The sequence below is a fragment of the Motacilla alba genome, chromosome 5 (assembly GCF_015832195.1).
Source record: "Motacilla alba alba isolate MOTALB_02 chromosome 5, Motacilla_alba_V1.0_pri, whole genome shotgun sequence".
NCBI lineage: Eukaryota > Metazoa > Chordata > Aves > Passeriformes > Motacillidae > Motacilla > Motacilla alba.
The window spans coordinates 36,592,128-36,612,267 of NC_052020.1; the positions used below are offsets into that span (position 1 = coordinate 36,592,128).

Sequence of the window (20,140 nt, forward strand, 5' to 3'; positions counted from 1 at the left end):
TTGTACTGCACTTCCATTAAATTGATCATTGTTATGATAAATGTTGATGATAACAGCATGATAGCCTTCAAAAGAGCAACATTTCCAAAGTAAAGGTATCTTTTACCAAAGAAGGTGAGTCAGAGTAGCTTCACTTTTCCCACAGTGGAAAATTACTGCTCATTTTGTTAGACTGTTAGTAATTTTTGGTTTATGCTTTTCCCAGAGAGTTAGGATTTCTTCATGCAGGCAGCGTGCTATTTCATTTTGCTGCCATTCCAGCTGTAGGAAACAATGAGCCACATTGAGTACTTTTCCACCATTTTTCTTTCATTGTCTGTCTGAGGGGCATCTGCTGCTGGGGATCATATTTGCTGGATTTCAGAGTCTTTTAAGATATGAAAGTCTCTTGTTCCTTATCAGCAGTAATCTCATTTTTCTTCAGTCGTATATCGCTCATAGCGCCTTTAGCTATCACTGGCTTTGCAGTATACTAAAACTAGAAGGAATAGCACATTTTTAACATTGTCAACTTGTGGAATGAAATATGTCATCCATTAAGTTTTATACAAGATAAAAGAGTGGCGCAAAAAATTCTGAGAATGTGTGGGTATTTAAAGAAGTTGCTTGTCAATGTTCATTTAAAAGCTCTCACAACCATTTCGTTTCAGTTTTTAGAGGAAGATTTAGAGAAGCTTTAAAGTAAAGTTCCCCAACTCGCTTTCCCCAAAAAATTCTCTAAGAATATAGTATTGTGGTAGCTACCTGAGAAATAAAACTCTAGCAGAAATATCTTCTTTGCAAGCAAGTGACTGAGTCCTGCTCTTGGGTGGTTTCTGGGTCAAGATGATTAAAGTTCTTGCTAGTAGAAGTTTTAAGTCCAAAGCAATGGATTCTTAAGGCATCACAAGTTTTGATCTGTGTCCTATTTAATTGTCAATAGTTGAAAGAATGTACTGAGTACTTGCTCATGCTTACAAGTCTAGGAAGATACTAAGATCAGGAAGTGTATTGGCACTAAAGTGTCTTAGGAGGACGAAGGAGAATGAATAAATAAATAAATAAATAAATAGGCACATCATGGAGTCATAGAATGGTTTGGGTTGGAAGAGATCTTGTTTTTTCAGGTCATTGAAGTTAAACTAATTCTCATGATTAGGTATGGTCCACCAGGATTGGACAAAGTTAGATTGATAGAGAACTTACTTTGCTGGATATTTTTGATGCAATAATAATGGGTAAACATAGAGAATTTGTCTGTGGATTTTGTAGTCTCACTTTTTTTCCAGATGTAGGTAGGAGCAAAAGGAAGATGTGTGAATGACTCTGTCATTCTCTCTCTTGGACTCCTGATGATCTAATTTTAGTCCAACATCAGAATAGGACATATACGCTGGCTTCACAAGGTGGGGTTTTTACTCATTACAAAAAAATTTTTGAAATCCACAGTAGACCCTTGGCTCCAAACGCATGGTAATGTCTATCATGTAAATATGATTTAATTTCTCTTAGAATGTCTAATGCCTCATGGCAGTGTTTAAAACCATAACTGAGATTTCACAAGTACAACAAAATTAATTTTGAAAGATCTGATATCCTTTTTAGCCAGTTTTTCCTGAACACAATTAATAGATTAAAAGTATGAAAGACAACAAAACTGCCTGTAAATAAAACATTGGGGTTTTTCCAAATTTTTTCATGAGGCAAGTCAGCTTGAGTAAAATTGCATAAACAGTGTACAAGCCCTAGGCAGGTGTAAAAATAGATGTGCAGTTCCTCTGCTTTTTGATGTTTTTAAGGATTTTGTAACTGGCAGTATTTAGCTGAATTCAGCTGTGTCCAACAATATGAATTACACTCTTACAGTTTTTCAAAAGCTTGGTTATTGGCACTCTGTGTTCTATGGAAGTATCATTATCCATGGCCACAGCAAGCCCCAGAAAAATAGTACATTTATTTTAGAACATTTGGATCAAGTGAATATTCTTTTAACTGAGCTTTAAGAACTGCCATGTTTAAACATTTTTGTCAGTTGGTGTATCAGATAAGCATAATAAAACTCAACCGCTGTAGTAAATGTCACTTTTAGGAATCCTAGTAATTGATTTCTAAAAGTCCAGTACTAGAACAAACTTAAGGCCAAAATTAAAAAATATTCATGAGCCTTATGGATGTACATCTATAAAAAATTATCAACAGGGAAGAACAGTTGCATAACATTAACACAGATCATGGGAAAAGCTGGCTAAGTTCTGCATCAGAGATCCCTGGAAGTACTTCAGGATTTACTTAGGAAATACAGTGCCAGTGGGGATCATGGGCAGCAGACTTCCTGCAGGAAATCCTGGTGGAGCAAGCTGACTAAGGAGCCAGTGTCTCACACCTTCAGAATACAACAGAGCACTGAATTTCCCATCTGTAAAATGCAAGGGCTCTTGGCTAACACCTTCCCTTGAGCTCCTATGAAGGGATTCAGGGGTAACCCCCCTGAATCAGCATACAACCTTTCATCAGGAGCAGTGTGCTAGGAACTGCCTGTGGTATGAGTCAGATTTTTGCTCCTCAAAGTTTTCAGCTCCCCATGGATTCAAACCTCCAGCAATGACAAAATTCTTTCATCTTTGTGAAGTAGTTGTGTCTTGATCCAAACTCTTGCTGAGCTCAGAACCACATCATCATTTTGCCTTTGAGGACTGATGGTGTTTCCTGCAGACAGAAAATGATTGAGGTGGTCCACAAGGTGCTTAGTCAATTTTTAGAATGAGTGGTCCCTGCCTTAGGAAAATCACATAAAAGTGAAAACAGTCCAAGAATGAAATTGATTAATCATTCAGATTGAGCTAGTCAAAATTAATTTTCTGTCAAAAGAAATGTTGTAACAAAAAGCAGACTGATAAATTTAGACATATGTATGCCTCAATGAAACCCTGCTCTAGACAATTCTGACATGAGATGAACCTGTTTATAGTGCCTTCCTGGACTGATATAACTACTTCTGAATTACACGTAAAGATGGAGGTAATGGCCTTTTTCCATGAATTATATTACCTTAAAAGTGTAAGTGGAAAAGTGATTACATGATTATTCCTTCCTCTCTTTTTTTCCTTCCATTGTTCCCTAGCACTCTCCTTGAATTAGAATTTCCCATTCTTAATGGCCTTAGGCTCAGAGGTTTCCAGGAAAAGAGTTTACATACAGTACTAGAGAGTTATTAATTTTTCAGTTAATAAATATTAAATCTTTAAAAACAGTGAAATAAAATTTAGTCAACTGATAAAACACATGGAAAACAAATAAAAAGAAAAAACTTATAATTCCATTTACTGCAAAATTCAGAATGTATAACCATTGCAGCTGTTGTCTGAGACACATGCTGGTGAGACTTACTGTTTGTTCTCCCTTGAAAATGTAACTCATCTCTGTCACCCTGATTTTCTAAGACTTTTCTAAGCCTTCTGATGTTTGCATTCTTGTAACGAACTTTCTCACACACAGTTCTGTAAACAACCTATGTTTTGCATTCTTTCATGGAGGAGGAGAGAATTGATGGACTCTTGGTCTGTCCAGTGTCATTGGAGAGGTGGCACTGTCACCCTCCAATCCACTGTCACTTTTGGAAAACTATAAATGTTGAAGTCAGAAAATAAAGGTCCCTCTTTTTGTTCACCTGGAGAGCAGCAGTGTCCGTGTCGTCTTTTCGTGTCGTATTACGACACATCTCCCTTTTTTTTCAATATTTATTTTTTTCATCATTGAAATATGGTTTTGCATTTAATATTGATTTTATTTTCATTTTCCTCCCTTTGAGGGTGACAGTCCTGTCCACTTAAAAGTTTTCCCAACTTCAATTTCTCTACTGTCTGACTTACTCAATCATATGTCAAAGCTAATTTTAATTCAAAATTATTTTTTTCAGGTCCAGTGATACATTTTCTACTCCTCTACAGTATCCCACTATTGTTTTGTCATGTTTACTTGCCCATCAGATTGTGCTAGAAGTTTCTTTGTTCAAACTTTCATGACCTGATACTTCTCTCTTGAACAAAGCTTAACTAAGGGGATCAAGTAGTAGTCAAAGCATCAAACAGCATCAGAGTCAGTAGTTGCCAGCTGTTTCCAGCTCATCAACTCAAATTAAAACTTCTCTGAGACTGTACTCTCAGATTCAGTATTTAAAATCATAAAGTTAGAATTCTTTGAATGACAATTTTGAAGATGAAAATCTAAATTTTTTTGTTGAAACTTTATGCCTGTCATGGTTCTACTGTGAGTCTTTTTCATACTATTCCTTCCTTTATTCGTTTTTTGGGGTTTTTTTAAGAAGAACTTGAGGAGTTGGGCAAGATTTGCAAACCTTAGTTGAGAACTTGAAGTGCAGCCTTTGGCAGAATTTGGATTCATTATTCCAAGAGCGCAAGAGAGTCAAAAGCTGTGTTAGAAAGACAAAATTGCATTGGACTCATCTTGTGATACTGTTCTCTTAGTTCAATCCAAAACTGAAATTATTGTTTCTCATCCAAGTGAAAGATTCACCTGGAATTCAGAAACAAGATGTCCCTACTCCAAAATCAATTTAAGGACCCAATATATCATTGCAGGAGAAACCACCTTCCACTTCATGGGGACAGGAGGATAGGATGGAGGAGGAAAGAGAAGGCAAGGAATAGTCTCATGATTAGTACACTTTTAGGATGCGGCCTCTGTTAGAGACAGATTTCATTCCCTCTTCCCAATGAGGGACTTCACTTATCCCACTTAAAAGCTTAGCCTAAATTTTTGCCTCCTCTTCTAATATTTTTCTCCCTTGAAATCCTTTCTGTCAAGTATTTTACTCTGTCCCAGAAAGATATCCTTTCTCTGTAGAAAGAAAGAAAACTGCAGAATTTAGTACTTTATCACATGGTTACTGCCACACCTCTTTAATTGAGTGAAAAAGGAATAAGAAACCAACATGCATTGTGTGAAGAGTTTTCTAAATGTCAGCACATGGATTCCCCAGACTTTTCAGCACTGGGAAGACTTAAAGGTAATTTGTCAGTGAAAAAGAACTGATCGAGAATTCACCCATGTAAATCGATGACCTTTTTGTCAAAAGGAAGTCTCTTAGCTAGTAAAGATGCAGCATGACTTGAAAAAGAACAAAATACTAATGGGCCAATCTGAATCTCATGAAGTATCTACTTGTAGATATAAAGATATGGTTCAAGAAATAATGGTCTGCAACCAGATTAAGACTGGGTTTCATTCTGGGGCCTTGATATAGAACTGTGAGATTCTATTAGGACAGCTATCTGGAAAAGCTTGGTTCACCCTCAGCATCTAAATACATTAGTCAACTTTTTTAATGTGTTCAGTAGATATGGATTCCATCTTCTCAAAAAGAAAAAATCCGGGCTGAGCATCTTTTAAATGGTATTTATAGCACTGTTCTGCCATCTGGAAAAATTAATATATGTTAGGCATTCAATAGTAGCACTATTGAAATTAACCAGTTAGTGTTATGTAAAAGGCCTATTTAACAGCAATCTTCTGTACAAGAAAGATTCAAGCTTTGATCATGCCTCACAATGACTGCAGCTGTAGTATCCCTGACACTGTTATCAGGACCTGTTTCTCCTCAAATATTACCTTAAATGTTTAGATGGGTTCAGAGTTATGGTTTGCTCCAAACTGAGTAAAAGGGAAATAAATTCTGAGTTCTGGTAGGAAAGAAAATATAAAATTGAGTAAGCACAGATTGCTTTCTGTGAGACTTTTTTATTTTCATGAATTCTATTATCAAAGTATAAGGGATATAAAAAGATAATATTATCACCAAATTAGCAGTAATTGCCTTTGATTCTGGTTTTTAGGCAACATAATTCTTAAGCCTCCTTTTTTAAAAGTCAGTGTATGGCCAATATAACTTTGAGAGAAAACTGTGAGAACAAGTTTTAGTCTGATCCAGAATAAAATATTCAAAATGGACAGAGAGCAGTTTGAAACTAAATCTGTTGTTCTTTCAAGAACCAAGTGTTACTGAGTCATAGAGACAGAAAATATTTGATACACTTTCATAAGCAGCACTATTTATGTAGACATGTGAACTTGTAGTGCAGTGTGAGACCCATTGTGATGTTAATAGCAAAACTCAGTGAGTAGGATGAGAGCAATGAGATCTCAGCAGAAAATACCTCTTATTGCACATTGAGAGAACAGTATTGTGCTCCCAGGTAGGAATGGCTACTGAAAAAAGAGGTCTTCAGTCCACAGTGTTTTCTTAAGTTATCCACCAATGTTGTTTACCACTGTTTACTGTTAATGACTGGGAAAATGCCTTTCACGGGAACATAGAAAAGAACACAAAGCCAAGATTTGCTTTAGGGCAGAGTGGTGCTGCTGCTTGCATCTCTGCCTCAATTCAGTGTTTCATAACTGCTGCCAGTAGATGCTTTGGCCCACCTTTTTTCCATAATTTAAAGATTGTTTTCGATGTCCAAATGCAGACACTATTAACCTTTTTATCTCTACCACTTGCAGCAGTTCACAGCTTTTACCAAAAGTATGCTGAAAAAAGACAATAGGCTCATACATTGATTTCCATGTTTTTCAAACTTTCACCTTTGTGCGCAGTTCTTGCCTGTGCTAAGCAGTATTTTTTTATTGGCTTTTTCCTGTTGCTTATAAAGTCATTTATATTAATGAATGTACTTTTGCAACACTCGTCTGAGTCTTGAAAGTGCTAACATACCAAGATATCAAGTAACTTGCCAAAGATAACAATGGCTGTTTGTGTCAGAGCCAACTGTGATTACATGCTGTACCTCATCCTCAGCCTTTCTTCCTAGTGCATGAATATTGTCAAATCATCTCTGTGTTCCAGTGCATCACACTTCATTTTCTCAGGCTGGTACTTCCTTTGTTTTGATGGTTGCCCTGAATACACAAAATGAGATGCCAAAGAAGAAAGTACTCAGACCAGATAGTGTGAAGTTTAGCACAACTTCCACCAAAACAAACAACAAACAAACAAAGTTAAAAAAAAATAAAAAAGAAAAACACAGAAAAATATGAACTCCTGCTCTCAACTGGCCTGCAACTGACTATAGAAGAGCTACTCCAAAATTCTTTTCCTTGCAAAGAAAACAAAGCAGTGTACCAGCAGCAGAATACATTTTCCTGCCCCTTGGATTTAGCCCAGGGGGGCTTCATGGGGGTGCTGTTCCCGCCACCTTTCTGTGGGAGAAGACCAGGGCTGGCAGCATCCTCCTCCTCGTCTGGCAGATGGTTTGGGTCCTTGCAAGCTTTGCTGTTCTTATATCAAAACCCCCTGGCCTTTTTCCAATTTGATTAATTTTTTTTTCATAGCCACCATAGATGTGTACACCCTAAAGACTTTACTAACTACTTTGAAGCAATAGATGATATAAGTAAATGTAAAATTGGTAGGGAATCATTATTCACTGTAGCTCTTCATGTTTGATCAAAGTTATTAGAAAATGAAAATACCCCATTTGCTGATGCAGATAGCACCAGTTTGCATCTGCTATTCACTTTCTGCATGACTAGGTGTTTGCATTAGGTTCAAGCCCATCATTTACTTTTTTCATGTATTTTGGTGTCATATGAATCAACGTTTTTCTGTACTTATTCTTCGGACAAAATGGAAGGAAAAAAAGGCACAGAGCATTTCAGATATGTCCACCCCCAGTGTTCCATACATGAAGCCAATAGTTGAACAGGAGCCATCGCATGAGGCTTTCATTCCTTCACTTCACCTGGGGCAATGACTCCAGGATAGTGATCTGGACACTGATGTGCCAGTTTTACCATCTAGAACAGAAAATTGATCATGAGTGTTTCAGACCATGTTTCCCAGAGAGGATTGCTGTAGTGTAAATGTCCTTTTTCTCCACTCTTCAGAGTGCATATCCACCACTATATAATGAAGAAAGCCATTATTGCCCATGTTTCTGGATGTTTAAGCTGCTTCTGTTTCTTAGTGTTTGAGCATGCCTCCTGATTTGCCTGAAGAATGGTGTGTGGTTGAGCCCATCTGCTTTACCCTGTGGAGAAAGCAGAATATAGATGTTTAGTGGAAAGAGTTTCAGTTCCTCCTTTTTACAGCATCATTAGGAAGCTGTCGTTCTAATAATAATAATTCCCATTTGACATCATGGAGGTAAAAAGAAATCACTGCTGACATCAAAAATGAGGTGATATTTCAGCAGTATTATTTCACTGAAGATAAAATGGAAGTCTTTATTACTCCCAATGCTTTTAAAGAAAGCTGAGCAAGGCTTATACTGACCCTAAAGCTTATATACCTTAATGCACCAGTATGAAATAAGAAATAAGAAATTTTAATTTTTACTGCTATATTTTTTTCTGTTCCTCCTTGGAACCAAGAATTTTGTGCCTACTTAAAGGAAAATTATCAGTATCAGAGAATAAGCATGGAGAGCACAATGATCTTAATTTTCTCCATTACTTAAAATTTGTAAAATATACTGCAAACAAATGAAAACACTAAGTGTATTACAAGAAGTGGTAATTTTCTTAAAAACTTCATATTGGAGTCTCTACTGAAAATTCATATAAATTTCATAAAGAGGTCTGAGCTCTGAAGAGGTTACCCTGAGGAGGGTTACAAGATTTATTTCAGTTTTTATGGATAAGTATTTTACTCTCTCTGAACTTCTTGTGCTTATTGCTGTGTGAAGAGCTTGCTGTTGAAAGGACTCAGACAAAGTCTGTTTCATCAGTGGTAAACAAGGTTTTTCACTTTTATTTCTGATAACACAGAAATGCCATGCCCCTTTATTTTACAGACATATTCAGTTATAATTCCTGTCTTTGTATGTTTTTCCATCCTAAACCAAGTGATGTAGCACATCAGTGACTCTATCCAAATATACATGGAAAAGAGTGTATCCTCCTAATATTTGAAAATATTTCTCAAGTTTGACGTCTATTCTTTTTCTACAGTTTTTGTTTGTGTGCTTGTTTTAGGGGACATTTACAGAGAAATACACACTGCATAAAATTAAAACAATAAGATGCAAGGCTGGTGCCTTCAAAACTGACAGTATTACCCCCATCTAAAGGAAGTTCAAGAAATATGTATTCTTCCCATGGCTTCATTTTACAGAGTTGGTCACTTACTTGCAAACAGTGCAAGTCTCCTCTGTGTGGAAAGAAAAACCTGTTTAAAGTGTTTCAGTCCTTTCACAATCCAACTCAAGGAAATTTTGCAATTAAATATGTGGTGGGATCATCATATCATTTTGTTTCGGGCAAATATGTTGATAACATAACACTCACAGCTCATCTGCTGTTGCGTTGCTGCTTCTCAGTTATTCTCAGAAATAAGATCTGAATTCTTAGAGGCATGAAAATATTAAATAGTGATAAGCCTTTTAAAAATCAAAATTAGTAGATACCAGTTACAGTGAAATATTTAAATCTGAAATGAACTCTGCACTACCAATGTAAACAAGCCTCATTCTGTGCTCAAGTAATTTGGACATTTTCCCCAAGAATTTTTCGTGCAAGAGCAAAATGCTCATTTTATTTTGTGTGAACTCAGTGGTCCCTTTCACTTTTGACATATTTTGGATGGTCTGAGGTATTAGATAAATATTTCTCTTCTTGGAAATTGTTATCTCATTAGATTTTTCTTTCATTTCTCATTCATTTCTCCTCACTGAAGTGCTCAGAAATAACTTCTTCCTAATAATCAGTGGCCTTCAGTTCTTGTGACCCTTTGCACTGTTAAAAGACTATGTTGGTTAATTCAGTCCAGCACTAAATGTAGCACTGTGCTTAGGACATAGCTAAATGCAGAGCCCTGTTTCACTCAGCTCACAGGGCATCTCTGGGTCCAATCTGGATCTCCCACAGTCATATGTCCAGGGTTAGGAATGGGGCACTGGACACAGCTTTTCCTGAAGAAGCAAGGAGCTGATTCTCAATACCCAAACATGCATTACGGGTTGTTTTCAGTCACTTTGTAGTCATATGCATTCATAAATTTTTATATGGTTGGAAGATGCAGACTTTGATGGTACAAAGCTCACAGAAGAGCTTTAGATCACTGGAGCAACCACAGACAAAGTTTATGTTGACAATTTATCAGCTCTTCTCCGTCAAGGAAAATTGTTTTTTAGTGCCTGCCTATTAGCAATCACATACATATTATGAAATTGAGTTTTGGGGAGGACAGCCTGCCATCTGTCTTTTCTGTCTTTTTTGCACAATGCATCATTCTAAAGTTAAAACTTTCTGTGCTTTAAAATGATGTAAAATATGAGATGTCTATAATAGAGACACTTGGAAAGAAAAATGTAGTAAGTAGAAATGTAAATCTTTATAGACTTTAGAAACAGGGAACTGCTGATGGTATACTTTATGTTTTAGCTACAAATGCCCTCCACATTCTCCACATGCCACAGTGCTGATAATTAATTAATATATATCTCAAGGAGAGTGAAAATATTTCCTTCATAAACTCTTTCTGGTTCAGGGCGGTTTTTGTGTGAGTGAAATGGAACTGGAAATGCCTGTTATGGAGAAAGAAAAAGATGTGTGCAGTTTCCTTTTTGTGTTCTGATATGCTAAGATTTTATCAATAATATTGTTTTCCTGTAAAAATATCTGCCTCAGAGAAAATCTGCTGTGTAGCTGTCAGGATTACACCTCTTAGAATATACCTGTGGTGATTCTGTTAAATTGATAAAAACAGAACACTCTGCTGTGTAGAAGGATTGCTGAAAATATTCCAAAGCCCTTTCATGTGTAGCAGCACTTGTATGGCAGTACGTTTATTGTGCTATAAATTCCATCACTGATTTTGGCCATTTCAAATTGATTCTGCAGTAACTGTAAGTAATGAACCTTACAGACAGAGCCAAGGAAAAAAAACCCAAGCCAATAAACTTGTGCCTGTAGGAATACAAATTGTAGAGTTCATTTAGCCTCAGTTTTTATCAAATCATGCAGTGAATACCCCACAAAGCCAGAAAATGTATCCAACAAAATATACAGTGCCATAGCCCTGGCTTGCTTTAAATTTAGCCGTTAAACCAGACAGTCAATTATCCAAAGTACATGTTTGTATGAGGTGTCCTGGGGATTTCACCTGAGATTTAAGGAAGGTGCTCCACGTAAGCAGATGAAAGCAGAGAAATTATAATGGAAGTGACTGAAACAGGATAATAAGCCAAATCTTGAGCTGTTTTACATGGTCTAAGCAATACTAGGCACCACTGAATTTCATAGGGGTGTAGATGGATGTGCAGTGAGCTACAAATGACTCACCAGGTCAATGTATACAAAAATCTTCAAAATTTACGTATGTTTCTAGCTTATTTCCCTTTCTTTACTGAAAAGTTCTACTGGGCTAACAAGATATTAAGGATTACATAGATTTTAACTGAGAATTAATGTACTTGGTAAAAATTTCCATAGGAAAGTTTTAAAATCCATCTAAAAGATGCTGTTCCAAGGTTTTCACACTAGTTTTCTACGGGAAACCCACTGACCTTGATTTGTTAAATATTGTGTACATTTTTCACAATCTTTTAGATCATTTCAAGTCTTATTTTACAAATAGACCATAGATCTGGTCCCCTAAACCAGTAGGATGCACATGAGATTAAACTAGAGATGAATGTGCATATGTGTCCTACCCTCAGTTGTTACATCAAGAGCTAACTTCAGATTTCAGTTCAATGCAGAAAAGATTAATTTTCTTCCATAGAGCTTTCTTACCAACATTACAGGAGAGAGAAGAAAGCTCGCATTTTCTGTGCAAAAATAAATAAATGTCTGGGTTGGGTTCCTACAAGCCCTGCAGCACTTCCATGCATCACAGCTTGCATGCTCATGTATCTTATGGTCTGCATTGCGTGCTGAATTCATTCTGTGTGTCTTCTCGTACCTAACTGCATATTTTTCTGAACCTTTGTGCAGTCTGTGAGAGATATTAAATCCTCATTTTGAGTTCAAAATGCTTGAGTCCATTCTACTCTTATATAGGCTACAGAGATATTTGTTGTCTAAGACATATTCCTTGCCTCTCTCTATAAAAAAGTCTATTTTGTCAATTTGTCCACTTTACAGCAGCAGTCTAAGTGACACACAGAGCAAAAAAAAGACAAAGAAACTGGGGATTTCAGTTAAACACCAAGTATGGTGAAAACCATAATAAAATAATGAGAGTAGGGAATGCTATTTTTCCTTTCACTCTGCTGGTTTGTGTTGCAATGAGGAACACAGTGAGTGAGTCTGAAATCTTGTGAATAGCCCCTGGTAACTAAGAGCAAAGAAACCTTGCTCATTATCTCTACTCCCTCCTGAATAAACATTTCAGCCATCATAAATGAGTGTGACATGAAGGGCAAATGAATGGCTCTCATTCCAGATGAGAAACACTTGAAGCTGAGCAGCCTGTAGGTTGTTATAAAGGTGCAGATCCTGTGACCACTGGATGATGGGGTAGGCATTCCATTTATTTCTGTGTGACCTAAGATTCATAGTCTTAAATGAGAGATTCCCAGCCTTGCAGAGAGAAGTCCTAGGTGTTCAACCTGACTTTTGGTTAGGACTGCAGTGTGTGAAGCAGAGCTGTCCTATTTTTTTCTGGGTATTTTATTGAATTACATAGAAAAAACTTAGCCAATTATAAGGAAAGGTTCAGTGTGGATTGACAGATGGCATGCAACACCCCTACTGTATTTCATTTATAAATATAATTGATGTAGAGGTGATTTCTTGGTAAACCATTTTTCCAAAAAAAAAAAAAAAAAGTGTTCTGAGTGGTGGGTTAGTAAAAGAAAATTAATCTCTGCATGTTAAACTTGCCAACTTTTGAATTAATTGCATGAGAATGACAATCAATTAATAAATGTTAAGCAAACAACAGAAAATCAGTGAATTAAAAATTACTAAATTGATTCCAATGCAGATAAAGCAAGAGTCTGCCATAATTCTTTGGTGCAGATTCAAGAACACGAACCTTGTCTCATCAGTTTTTCCTCCTCATTTATCCATGTTTAGCATTTAAAACAATGGTGGTTTATTATGATTTTTACAAATAAATTGCTATCTATAATCTAGCTTGCTGCATTAAGTGGATTATAGAACCAAATCATAGATAGTGGTCCATTTGTAGCTGTCAAGGAGAAGGTCAGAGCTTTGCAAAGACCATCCATCTCCAAGTGGATAAAAGTTCTTTCTTCAAAGAGAAATCTCATCCCTAGTGTGGATGGACTTTGTCTACTAATGACAGTACCTGTGGCTGCTCCTCTGGAAGGGCTGTCATGATGTGCCCCAGCCTTCTCCTGAAGTCCAAGTCCCTGTAAAGCAACTTTGGGGCTTGAGGTTTGCAGTTTCAATGCTACATTCTTTATCAGGACCATGTGATGTGTATTTAAAACTGTTCAAATTAACACTGAGAACAGTCAGAGAACTACTGAGTTTAGATCTTGGCAGCCATACCAGAAGAATTTTGCCTCCCCTCTTATGATCATTCCTTTTCGTCATCTGGATGTGGAAGCATTACCAATCACCTGCAGAAGCTTTTCTGATATTTGCAGTCATAATTTCTGTAAAATCATCTGATGTTCCTGATTGTCTATTTTCCCCTTTGTACTGAAAATTTTTCATTTAGATTCATATAAGTGTCATTGATGTGAAGAAAGTGAAAGCATATTAATAATTATAGAAATTAATCTTTTTTGCCTATCTCCACTTTTGCTTTTGTCACAGTTGTGGTATTCTGCAAGAAAGCCCAAACATTCTGTTGCCCAAGATCTTTGGGTAGACCTTGTGTGCTGTATACAGCCAGAAAAAAACTGGGCCATGCAAGGGGAAAGCATACAAGCATTAAAATAAACAAAACAATTGCTTTTCACTCTGGGAGCATACACCAGACACCATTAGGATAAGCAGAGGAACCTTAGCATTAAAGACATTCAAATAATAGTCCTCAGCCTTCTCCATTGTGTGCCCCTGCTTTACTATGTGCAAAACTCAGATCTTTTTACTCATTTAGCCACAAAAGTAGGAAGAGTAAATGTAATTTTTTTTATTAACTTCAGAATGAGCTCTGGGGCTGCAACCACGGGTGGAGAGCTTGAGCAGAACATAAACATTCCTGTCTTAATCAAGGTTGACTTGGGGAATCCATTTCTGTCTTTACAGACAACAGCATTTTCTATATCTTTTTCTCTGCGTGTGGGAAAATACATTAATATCAGATATTTTGTTTTATCTAGTCCTTTCTCACTTATCAAGTCCTTGCAGAGAATCACCTAAGGTAATTGTTGGGCTGCTAAGAACTACATCAAACAAAACAGTAGGAAAAAAAACCCTAAAAGAATCTCTTTATTTCTCCCTGCAAAGAAAGAAATAAAGAAACTACATCTGAAGTATACTTATTTTTAGCTGTCTTTAGTGCAGCAAGATTTGTTTGCCCTAACATAGAGAGCTGAAACTAACTTTTTTAAACAACATTTTCACCCTTTCTGTCGCAGAATGATGCAGCCATTTTCCCCCATCTCCCAATACTCTGATAAACTGCATTGGAACCAATGCAACTAAAGTCTTTTTTTAGGTTTAAATTTCACTGCTGGCAAAAGCAACAGAATTCTGGAATAGTGAATTTCAAGAGAGTTTGCTCATGGGCAGGGACAACTATTCCTTTACTGGAACCCTGCACACTTCAATAGCTAAATGCTTTCAACTTTTTTTAAACAGTATTAAGGAAAAAATATCCTCAAGGCATTATTTTTAAAGGGAACTTCAAACATCCCATGAAGAAAAAAAATGCAACGTATTTGAACACCAAGGGATTTGAAGTGGCAAATCTGTTAAAGTGAACTGATGTTTTGAGTTTCAGGGTTAAATAAGTATTGACCACAAATTAGGGATGCAGACTACTGAAAATTCTGAGACATTTCAGGTTCCTAACTTGACCAGCAGTAGCCAGATTCTATAAGAAATCATTTATAAATAAGTTAATTATGTTAGCTCGGTTCTAAATTAACTACGTTTCTTTTTTCTCTGAGTTCAACAAAATCCATTATAACATTTACAAGAAGTTCAAGAAAATCCCAGGTTCTTAATCTTTTTTACTACATAGACTTAATTCTGCAGTAACTCAATATTTTAAAAATTAGAGTTTATATTTTAAAGCAGCTGTGAAGCAAACAGATACGCAAGGGTAAATCTGCTCATCTTGAATCCTTCTGCAAATGGTCTGCTCTGGAGGTCATATCAAAGAGATTCTTTTTCCAGCTTAAACCTGTCTTTTCTAAATAGATCTCAACCTGATCTCATTTAATGCATTGATGTCTGGTTTCTAAGTCATTATATTTGCTGTATTACATATCAAAAGGACTCTTGAGAAATTCCCCCGAATTGATAATTCTAATTTCTTATGTATAGCTACTCTATATTCACTCTGAGGACAGCTGTATTGTATGCTAAACCACGAATTGTAAAAATTGATCCCTTTGTATGTAGGTTTGTATTAAATTGAGATACTCTATTTTTTTCCTGTTTGTTGCCACACATGGGTTCCTGGTGTCAGTTTGTATTTGGCTGTTTGAGCATATTAAAGTTTTGCTAGTGCTTATGATGTTCTTGCCAAGAGCGCTCTTGCAGCAATCTGCACTAGAACAGTCTTTGTGCCAATTACTTCAAAAAGTATTCAGTTATAAACCCAGTTTTTATGGCTACTTTTTCAGGTTGCTGTGTGTTGATTTCATTTAGTTTCTTTTTTTTCCATTTTTTTAATGTTGATCTTCAAATGCTTTTAAGTTTTGCATTATGAAAAGACAATACAGATTGTTGATGGAGTTGTTAATAAGATATCTATTAAAGGTTCAAAGGTATTAAAATTAAACATAATAATTTAAATTAATAATAGTGCATATATTTAAAGGACGCTGTTTAAAAGCTGAAAGTTTGGAGTTTTTAGGGGCATAATATGAAAATGGAAAACTTTACAGTGACATAAAGCAAAAAAACTGAAAAATTATAATGTGCTGAACTGAAAAAATATAATTAAACTCAATACAATACAATATTTCTTGAGTTTATATTATAAAGCAGATTTCAGGAGTGTCAGCTCTACAGCATCTTTTGTTTAAAAAGAAGCAGCTTGCTAATCCATTGCAATTAATGAAAAATCACAACATAGGAAAGGTTGTCCTATCATTAACATATTTTATAATACAAATGTGCTTTTGAAAGGACAGACTTGATTATGCAACTGCAATGTACACCAGTACAAGACTGGACCTCAGAATTCTGACATGGGAGCCATCATGGCAATAAAGACATACGTGTATGTACCCATATACAGCACAGAATGCTGTACTATGCTAAACTGAAGAGTAACTGCTTACCTAGTATCCCAAATTTAAAAAATGTAAATGTGTCATATAGTAGAATGAAAAAGCCATAAATTTAGGATATAATAATGTTTATCTAAAGGATCCATAAATACTTGAAGAACCTCTGATCTGCTGTTCATTTCCCAGTCTGTTAAGATTTGAGAACTCTTGAAAAACATTTGTGCACTCTTGAAAAACTTTTCTTTTGTTTTTTTTTGGTTTTTTTTGAATGGCAGCTTTAGGAGTTATTTATCATACAACAGTCCTCCATTACTCTCACGGAGTATTCTTGAGATAGCCTTAGCCTAACCAATGTAACTTGGGCAATCTCATGTTTTTGTTTTACTTTGACTCTTTTTTGGAGAGTTAGAAAGCTGTCCCCATTCCCTTCTCTTCAGTTCATTTTCCAGACAGAGGTAAGTGGGAGATAAACCTTCTGCATCCTGGGGTTGAGAAACAAGCAGTTTGTTGCATGTGTGCTTGAACCAGTAACTTTATTGCAGAAGAGATCTGTTCCCTGTAGTGTACTTGAATGAGAGTGACTGTGGCTATTGTGCTTGCTGCTGATCTCAACATTCCCTATATGCAATCAATAATATTCTACTCAGGTCATTTTAGGGATTGAGCAAGTGCTTTGAACTGAGTCTACCACACTGGGTTGTTTCTCACTTGATGCTTGTCTTTAAGCACCAATAAGTTTGAGGTCTCATAAGGATACTTTTTTCTATACCCTTAGGATTAGCCTAAATTCTGCCTGTGACTATTTTAAGCAGCAGAATAGCTTTTGAATCTTATTATTTGAGAGAGTGATAACAGAGGAAAGATGGGAAAAGCCTAAAGTGTCTCCAAAAAACTAGTATTGACTTTTTAGCAATAAAATATGTCCTGAGACCAAATATGCTGTTTAAATGTAAATACAATTTCCATTTTCAGACTGTCTTTTGCAGGTGTATTTGAAGGGATTTAAAATGTACTTGTAGATGGAAAAGAGGCTATTGACCTTGAAACTATGTATGTGTTAGGAATAATATTCCCCCTCCTTGAAATCCAACTCGTATTCTTTGAATGGGTGCTCAAGACCAAAGCTCTGAACAGTGGTTTCACATGCCATTCATTGACTAACTCAAAGACTGACTGCAAAGCTGTTTCTCAGGAGTCATAGACTATTGCCTTGTCTTATTTTCATCCACCATGGTTCTGAATGTAGCAGTGACAGCTGCACTAAGTACTGCTTTTCTTTGTTTTGGTGCAGACTTGATATAATAGGACAAGGTTGATGTGTAGACACAATGTTCTTCATTAAATGGATTACTGTAGTCAAAAAAAGACCCCAGATATACAGGGTTTTCAGCATACAAGCACTTTTTTGAGGCTAAAACTGAAGTAACAAATTTTTGAATTAAATAAATGTTGAGAACAATTACTGTAAGTAGACAGGTTATTTGGTTATGTTGTCCAAGAGAAAAGATAGATGATGCTTATGAGGTTGGAGATGGCTGATGCATTGATGTCTGGTTTATAAGTCATTGGTTATTTCATAGATTGGTTATTTCATAGATTAAAAGAGATAGCATAGCAAACATAGCATTGATTCAACAGGCACATACATTTACAAACTTTACTTTGCACAATGGATGAAACCCATCATGTAAAGTGCACATGGCAAACCCAATGTGTCCTCTGTGTGTTAAGCTAAGTGTACACAATAGAGACATGATTGGCCTGTGCACAGCAAGTTGGATGCATTTGGGACATCTCACACTTGCTGCACATGTAGGATGATCCAACATATGTAGTGGCTCATTCCTTTTCAACACCAAAATGTCATGCTCCATGGGATCTCCTCTTAGTAATACTGTAGTGGTTGTAGAAATGCAGTAAGTCTGAGAAGTGGATAAGGAAGTATTACAGGACCTGCAGACACAAAGCTTTACTGGACCTCTCAGTTCCCAACTACTGCTGAATGATAAGTATAACCCAATGATGTCTTCTCCCAAAGCTTTCATGAAGACTGGGAGAGCGGTCTTTGATCTCAATGAGGATGGGGCTGTGGATCCACAGAAACAAACAATTTCTGACCATGAGAAAACATGAGCAAGTAGGAATGTTGCAGTAATTGCAGTGTGACATGGGCAGGAAAGAAGAGAAGTGTGGTAAATAAAGAAACCTATACTGAAGTTCAGGTTGATAGACATAGTTGTATTTTTATGTCAGAAAAAGAACTTTCAGATGTCATTGTATAAATTCCCAGTGTGACACTGGGCTCTGTTTTCCTCTTAGTCCAGAGGAAATTCTGCTTCTAAATACTCACTCTTACTTTAGAAATCACCTGAAACCATGAAGGAACTCATTACCATGCAGAGTGTTAAAACATTTGTCTCACTAGTGTCACAGACAGGTTTTGAGATGCATGGATGTGTATCAGTGAGTGAAGGAGCACACAACTCTTTGAAAGAAAAATGAGAGAATATGGGTGGAGTTTGTGACATATTTCTTTGGCCAATTTCATCAGTTTAAATAGGTTGTGTTTTAAAGATTTAGGTGTTGATTTTGGAAGTATACAATAACATCTTTGAGAGACCAAAACAAATATATACATATATATATATATCCTTCAGAAACAGTTGTTTCTGTGAAAGGGGAATAAATGTGTGTGTGAATTGTTTATAAAATAGCTAAATACCTAGCTGCACACACTAAATACATTTGGATGTTTTTGTATGTGATTGTTTTCTTAAAAATTTATTCTACACAATAATTTTAAGACTTCAAATTTAATGTCTCATTAAATGAGCTTGAGGGACAGCTTCTGCCAGTGCTGTGGTTTCACACACACAATAAATTGGCATAAACATTTACACAGAGAACAAAAGAAGTAGTTTAGAAATTTGTTTCAAATTGAAGCTTAAGTTTTGAAGCGCACAGAGATATTTGAAAGGTAAAATTCACAGATTTTTTATGCTTGCAGGTTTTTATAGCCTCTGGTAATGCATGTCCTTACTCTGACATCGCATGTATGTGAAAAAAATGGTTGTAATATTTAAAGATATCTTTTGACAAAGGAAGTATTTCCATCTTCAGAGGTGAGATTTAGCTTTAAAGAATGATGAGCAGGTTCCAGATGTGTTTTTCGATCGCTCCGCTTTACTTTCCTTAAATACTGACAGAGGGAAGGTTTTATCAAGGTCTTTGTGATGTGCTTGTTTATAATGAGTAGACATTAGTAGAGCACATCTAAGAGCATATCACTAACAGATGACTAAAGAGAGCATATGGCAGGGAAAAGAAATATATATTTGTCCAACCAGTGTGGCTTGTTAACACTCCCACACTCATAAACTCATGTGTTTACATGTACTTACAATATTTTGCAAATCCATTCTCTAATCAGCTAAAAATAAAAGCCAAATAATTATTTTTCAATATTGGAGTGTTAGGCAAAATTGATTTAGATTTTTTGTTCTAAACAAAGCAATTAAGCAGTACAGAAAAGTTTTACAGTATTTGTTTTGCTTCAGCATTACTTCTTTACAGTATATGTGTTATTTTAATTTTTCAATGTTAAAAGTTTTGGTTTTGCAAAGTGTTTTTTCTTCACCCACCTGCCTATCCAAGGTTGTACTACAAGCAATAATATAGATCAGAAAAGCCTAAGCAAAATTCTGGTCTCGATCAGGTCACATGGTTTATTTCAACCATAAGACTTCCCTGGGCTTCTATAGTATGAATCATAAAATCATAGTTACACCCACTAATAAACAGTTTGTAAGCAAAGAAAT

The 20,140-nt window shown here is 36.0% G+C and overlaps 1 protein-coding gene and 1 long non-coding RNA gene across 10 annotated transcripts in view; one reads left to right on the plus strand and one right to left on the minus strand.

Moving 5' to 3' along the window:
• Positions 1–20,140, plus strand: part of NPAS3 (neuronal PAS domain protein 3) — a 599,161-nt gene that overhangs the window by 545,420 nt on the left and 33,601 nt on the right. The gene's annotated exons all lie outside the window — the stretch shown is intronic.
• LOC119701092 overlaps positions 6,273–20,140 on the minus strand; it is a 64,231-nt gene continuing 50,363 nt past the window's right edge. Inside the window, exon 4 of the long non-coding RNA XR_005256997.1 lies at positions 6,273–8,024. This is a non-coding gene — a long non-coding RNA (uncharacterized LOC119701092). The remainder of the gene's footprint in view (positions 8,025–20,140) is intronic.